This window comes from Fukomys damarensis, unplaced genomic scaffold (genome assembly GCF_012274545.1).
Source record: "Fukomys damarensis isolate Sample0158 unplaced genomic scaffold, DMR_v1.0_HiC HiC_scaffold_16, whole genome shotgun sequence".
Classification (NCBI taxonomy): Eukaryota; Metazoa; Chordata; class Mammalia; order Rodentia; family Bathyergidae; genus Fukomys; species Fukomys damarensis.
The window spans coordinates 50785274-50792521 of NW_022900928.1; positions in this window are offsets into that span (position 1 = coordinate 50785274).

The window sequence follows — 7248 nt, forward strand, 5'->3', positions numbered from 1 at the left end:
TTGGTTATTTTGTCTCAGCAATAATACAAGTAAATAAGACATTTCCTGACACATTTCAATAACATCATTTATCTCCCTAGGCAAAACCCTGGCGGGCTGAAAAAGAGAAGCAGCTCCAAGGGACACTACAAGGTATTGAACATGGCAAATAAATGCTGTGTACATTTAAATTATACCATATGTGATCTGATATGTGCCCACTGGAATGAATACCATAATTAATTAACACATCCATCACCACTCATAATTAGCAGTGCGTGTGTGTATGTGTGTGTGTGTGTGTGTGGTGAAGACACTTAGATCTATTCCCTGAGCAACTTTCATACCCCATGGGTAAGTGAGATAACTAAAGCAATGCAATTGAAGCAACAAATAAGTTACTTAACTACAACTTATGTGAATTCAAGTATTGTGGAACAGGAGACACAAATGGAAAACACAGAGGTGGGGAGTCAGACAGAGTTATGTTTAAAATATTATTTAACATTGTCTTCATTATTTGTCAGCTGTCAGACAGTTTAGCAAATGTCTTACCCATGCTGTGCTTTATAGGTGGGAGTGTAAACTGGTACAACCACTATGAAAATCAGTATGGAGATGTCTCAAAAACTAGAACTAGGAATTCCATTTGAGCCAGCTATTCTCTGTCTTGGTATCTTTCCAAAGGAGTTAAAGGTATCATCTTACAGTGATATATGCACACTCATGTTTATGGTAGCAAAGCTCATAACAGCAGCCTAAAGAAGCAGCCTATGAAGCAGCCTATATGTCCATCAACAGATGAACTGATAAAGAAAATGTATTTACACACAATGGAGAACTACTCTGCCATAAAGAAAGATAAACTTGAGTCATTTATAGGAAAATGGATGCACTGTGAGCCTACAATATAAGTGGAATAAATCAGATATACAATTTTAAATATCACAGTTTCTTTTATGTGAAAAATAAAAAGCAAAATAACGGATATATAATAAGAAATGGGAAGGGAATCAACAGATGGAGAAAGGTAATGAGAAAGGAATTAAGGTGTGTTATGTACATGTACCAACTCCACTCAAGGTATATAAACGTTGTATACTGCAAAACTATACCAGCAAAAAAACTTTAAAGCAGGGATAATTTCTAAACCTGTTTTAAAGGAATACATAAAACATTTTCTACTGTGTTAGCTTTGAGTTACTACATAGTGAATACTTGATATAGTCAAATAATTTTTATAACGGTTTACTTTGGCTTACAGTTTTGGAGATTTCAGCCCATAATCATTTCTTTAGAACATCGTGACAAAAGTATGTGACATGGAAAAAAAAAAACTTCACTGTATAGGCAGGATAAGAAAGAGCAAAAGAGGATGGGGCTAGGGTTCCACCAACCCTTGAAGATCGTACACATGATGATCTAAAACCTCTTACTAGGCCCCACTGCTTGAAGTTTCCACCACTTCCCACTACCTCACTCCAGAGAGTAAGTTTTTAACACTTGAATTTCTGGGGAACACTCAACAACCAAGCTATAACTCCGTGGACATTATTAATTTTTATAACTAGTCTTTCTGCATGTTCATCATTTTTCTAGTTTATTTCGGCTGTAAGCAAATAGTCCCACAGAAAAAAAAAATATCTTCAACCCGGCTGCTGGCAAAAAAGCATATCGCCATCTCCCAGGGTATCTCATACCAACATCTTTATTGTAGCTGCAAATCACACTGAAGAGAAACAACACTCCTTTCCTCTGAAACTGCATCTCAGAGTAAGAATGATGGGGGATTCTGCTTTTAAACTAAGACTGATATGGACTCAAATTCCAATATCATTCAGTGTACAAGCAAAGTACTATGTTCTCACTGCCTGCAAAGAAAAATGTATTCTTTAAGTATGCAAGGTGTGCTGTGTACATAGCTCTTTCACAAATTCTTACAAACATTCCCTTCTAAAAGAGTAAATATTCAACCATAGACAATTGTGGTTCCCGTGTGTGCAGAAAAAGAAAGCTCAGCTTCTTGGTAAGAGAAGCCCGGGAAAGCAAGAAATGATGTTCACGGAGTAGGCAGATGGCAGTGACCAGAGCTGACGCTGTGTCTGGAGCAGTGGTAGGACTACAAAGAGCTGGGCTGTCGGAGGTCTGCTGGAAGCCCTGAGGAAGAAATAAGGAGCCATTTTTAAAACAACACACCAACATAAAGGGAGAAGAAATTTTGAGGGCTCGAGAGGGGAGACAGGTTGGGATGGTGGTGAAGTCTTAGCCCATTCAAGATGCTATAACAAAATGCCTTAAAGCAGGTAGCTTGCAAGCAACAGAAACATTTCTTGCAACTCTAGGGAAATCTAAAAGCCTAGGCACTGGCAGTTTCAATGCCTGGTGAAGGCCAGTTCTTTGGTTCATAGGAGGTGGCGTCCTGAGATGGTGGAAAGGGCAAGGGGGCTCTCTGGGGCCACTTTATAAAGGTACTAATCCCCATTATGAAAGTTCTGCCCCTGTGACCTAATTAGCTCTAAAGGCTCCGCCTCCTCCTAGCATCACCGTAGGGTTAGGATTTCCACATATGCATCCTGAAAGTATACACACATTCAAGTCTATGCTTCAGGACATCAAAGCCTGAAAATTTCAATGATACTTGTACAGGATTGCATAGCTCCCTTTTAGTATATTTATAGCTCCTATCTGAAACATAATCTCAAAAGCTTCTCAAACTACCAGCGAAGTCTTAGGGTGGTAAAACTTTCAGAATGCTGTGTGGGCTGCTTCCAAAACCAGTAGGAATGTAGCAGGCTTTCCAAGGGATGAGCTGCCCCTGCTCAAGAGGATGGGAGAGCAGTTCTTTATTCTTTCTTTCTCTCACAGTGAAATGAAATTATGCCCAAAGCCAGGGAGACCTGCTCTCCAGGACGCCTTGACCCTTTACATTCCATTCTGGGCTAGGAAATGGGGCAGATTTTGCCACTTAGCTTTACATGCAGTTTATGAAACTGTTTTGCTTTCAGATTTTGAGAATGTGCTGTGGTAAACTTGTATTTTTTAAATTCTCATTGTTTAAGATTTGATTAATGCAAATATTTGACTACATGATGAAAAGGTTTTGAAGGATAAAATTTAAAGGATAGTGTTTCTTTGTTTAATAATTCAATATCTTTTTCAATGTCTTGTCAGCAATTAAATGTGGAATCAGATTCAATTCCTCTCCATAATTTCATTTAAGTTTTTTTTTATTTTACTAGTTACATGTTTGCCATTTATGTGCTTTATAATCATCTTGGAAAGTGATCTACAGTTTCATTTTTAAGTCAAAATCGAAACTGAAGGTGGCTGAAACACTGTTAGATGTAACATGCTTAGGTTCATGTCATGGTTTGTGAAGTGTTGGCTTTTGGTGATGTGAGATTCTAGTTATAGCAGCAAGAATTTTAGAAAAACAAGGCTTGTATAAATCAAAATAAATAACTAAATAAATAACAATAAATAAATCAGGCTATAATTCTATTTCTTGTAAACAGTAACCAAGACAAGTGAGTAAAGGGAAGGGAGCCCAAACCATAAGGCATCCCTGCTCTCTTTGACTCTTCATCATCCACAATGTTCTGTGTTGCAAGTAATTCTGGAATTCTCCCTTTGGAAATTATTTTAAAGATTAAGATTATCACGATGATTTTACTTGATTTCTTAAGTTTAAAACATCATCATGTATTATCAAAATGATGACACTGCAGGCACTGTGAGCTTCAGCAAAGTGGTTCCATTGCTAACAGAAATGCTCCTGGGTACAAATGGGGAGTTTACTACACAGATGCTCTGACGACAGCCACCCTTACCTCGAAGGGGTTCTTTCTGCACCAAACGGCATAGGATGTCTAGAAAAAGACACCAAAAATAGACCTCGGAATATCAGAGTTTGAGAACCACCACTGAAGTACCTGAACATGCTAAAACAAACCCCAAATACTTTTTAAAAGTTAACTGTACTGGCACATTTTAGGTATGTATACATTATGATCATACTGAATTGTTTCTCTGGTGTGAGAAACTAAAAGTGCAAATGAGGACCAAAATGTACAATATATGATGTGAAATAGGAAGCAAAGTCTCACACCCCAAATGTTTTGCATTGCCAGTTAGTTTTTGCTAAATTACACAGCCTTTCCAAAGTTATCCTACATCAGCTTTTAGATTCAATAACTGTTACCAAGACCTGGTCTGTGCTAAGAAATATGTCAAGGATTCTTGCATGTTTTATCACATGCAGTTCCTCCCATAAACATTTATAGTAGGCTTTATTTCCATTGTAACCCAACCCATGATTGGGTCTGGTTTTCTCACTTTTGAGCCACATAACTTTGTACATGCCAATTGACCTGCTTTAAACAAGGGTTTCATTTTGTTTTGCTTACTACTCTGTACTATAAAATCCCAGGCAGATATGAGCAGTATTTCTCAATCGACAGAAGTTTTACCCCACAAGGAACACTTGACAATATCTGGAAAGATTTTTATCATCACAATCAGGAGGGTGTTACCAGCATCTAGTGGGCAGAGCCTGGATGTTTCTAAATATTTTATAATTCACAGAGAATACCCCAAAACCAAGATTTATCAGTTTCCAAATGTTACAGTACCAAGATTTGTCCAAGAGCAATCTTGAAAAAATAAAATAACAAATAAATAAATAAATAAATAAAATAGATAAATCCTAAAAGACAAGTCTTAAATAGTAATAAACAAAAACTGACCTAACATAAGAGAAGCACATTTAAACTTTAGGTCAATTATTTCACTCATACAATTTTTGTTGATTTAAGGATCTTTCTTTCTTTCTTCTGGAGCTGAACACAGTTCCACTTATTTTTTTAAAAATAGTAATGTGTATCAAATATCATGCCTGAAGACATAGAAATAAGTAAGACATGGTTGCTAAACTTACAAAGTTCAAAATCAAATGAGGGAAGACTGACCAAAAATCCAATCATTTTTATGTTACTAGGTAATTTCTGTGACAGACTCACATGGAAGGGTCAGAAACTCTGTCTGGGTCAGTGAAATCTTTCATTAATAAAATAGTTTATAAAAAATTCTGAATATTTAGGAAGTTTGACAACAATTTGAGATTTATGGTTTGCTTGTAGAATCTTGATCTACTGGATTTTTAATGCGCTTAGTCATTATGTACTTTCTAATATGCTTTTAAAATCCCAGAATTCATTCTTTTATGTAAACTAATGCTTTTATCTGTGTGGACAAAAAAATATACTCCTTACTCCTACTGAGTAAGGTTAAAAGTCTGAGTGAATAGTTTTATTCTGAAGAAAATGGACACCCAAGTGTCACAGCATGCAGTTCTAAGGACACCAGTATTTAGCCACAATAGTCCTTTTAATGAAAATCAAGGCATGTTCTGTTTATATAAATGTTATCATTTCCTTAGCAATTTTATTTCTTTATTTTATTTTATTTTATTTATTTATTTATTTTATTTTTTGGCGGTACTGGGAATCGAACTCAGGACCTTGTGCTTGCAAGGCAGGCAGCAGAGCCACTGAGCTAAATCCTGGCCCTGGTAAAATTTTGATCTACATAATGTTTATGACTTTTACTATCTGATAGTAATACTCAGGAAGTAAATCTTCACTGTCATTTGGAAATAAACATGTGTTGAGTAAACTGACAAACAGTTCACAAAATAGCTGTTAGGGTGACAGATACCATCATATATACTGAAGCTTCCAAGATGATTAAGGTGAACAGAAAATTAAAGAACAACTGTCAGTTCACAATGTGTAAGCCCCCTTCTCCACGCAATCACCAATCATATTGACTGTGCTTATCACCTTCCACATCTGACTTTAAGCCCACTGCCCTATCAAAACCACCAACATGCCTCTACTGTATGAGTCCTGTAATATCTTCCTAACTGGTCTCCCAAGGTTCTCCCTGGCTGTAAGAGAAGGTAGACATGGAGTGGGAGAGAAGGGTAATCTCTTAAATCTCTTAAAATTCAATTTTGATCACTTCACTCTTTGCTTAACAACTTTTAATGTATACTGAGCTCTCTCATGAGGTAATTTAAAAATTAAGAAAATGACCTGAGATAATTTATACTTTATGAATCCATTTATTTCATTCAGCTCTCTAAATCTTGTGTATTTTGCAAAGTAATAATTTCTAATAGAATCCATTTTATCTTTTAGAGCTCATTTTTTGTCTTTGTGCCTTCTTTTCTTGATTACATTAGCTATTATCTTAGCTATTTTAATGGGAATACTTTAAAACATATCATACCTGGTTTTTTTCTAACTCATTCATTTCTAATATGCTATTATCCTTTGGGTAGTGAGGACTGAACCCTGGGCCCCCATACTGACCTACATTCCAAGCCCTTTTTTGTTTACTTATTTATTTTTAATTTTGAGACAAGGTCACATTAAGTCGCTAAGTTGCTCAACCTGGGCTCAGAATTGCACTCCTCTTGCTTCAGGCTCCCAGAGTGCTGGGATTACAGGCATTTGTCAAGATGCCTGGTTTATTTCTTTTCTTTGTATTGCTTTAGATTTATTTGATTACTCTTTTCTGGCTTTTTGAGTTGAATTCTTAACATTACTAAAAATATAGATTTATTGAAAATTATGTGAACATTAAAACTCAAGCTATGAATTTTCTTCTGGCCACAAAATTAGTCATATTTGGTAGATTTTTTAACTTGTAATACCCGGTATTAATGTCTGTTAATTGTTTTGACAATTTGTCTTTTATTTCTTTGAAACAATTATTTAGAATTTTAAAAATTATGAGATTTTTTCTTTAAATTAGTCTTTATACGTATTAAATTATCAAACGATTACTAATTTGATATATTTATTTTCACTTTCTGGATTTTTCCAAGTCCTCGTCTCTTAAACTTCATCAGCATTTCTAGATGCTTAAGTATCTCCTAGTTTAAGAACAAAACTTCTCTCTAAAATAATAACCTTCCCGCAACCGTTTTATGGTTTTCCACACATACACCATTACTTCTGCACCTTCCAGTCACTGCCCATGATTAATATTGGCTTTCTTATCTCTGTTCAGAAGCAGGGGTAGTCATGAGATTTTTGAGGGGATTCCTTAAGGCCCAGGTATTTTTGTTGACCCAAAGTCTAGTAAGTTTACCCTGCAAATCTCCTATTCAGCATTAATCCAACCTCCGTGCTGTTTCTCCTGTCAGTCGCATGTGAGGAGATGGAGGTCTCAGTCTTGGAAGGGACTGGAGGAAGTGTGATA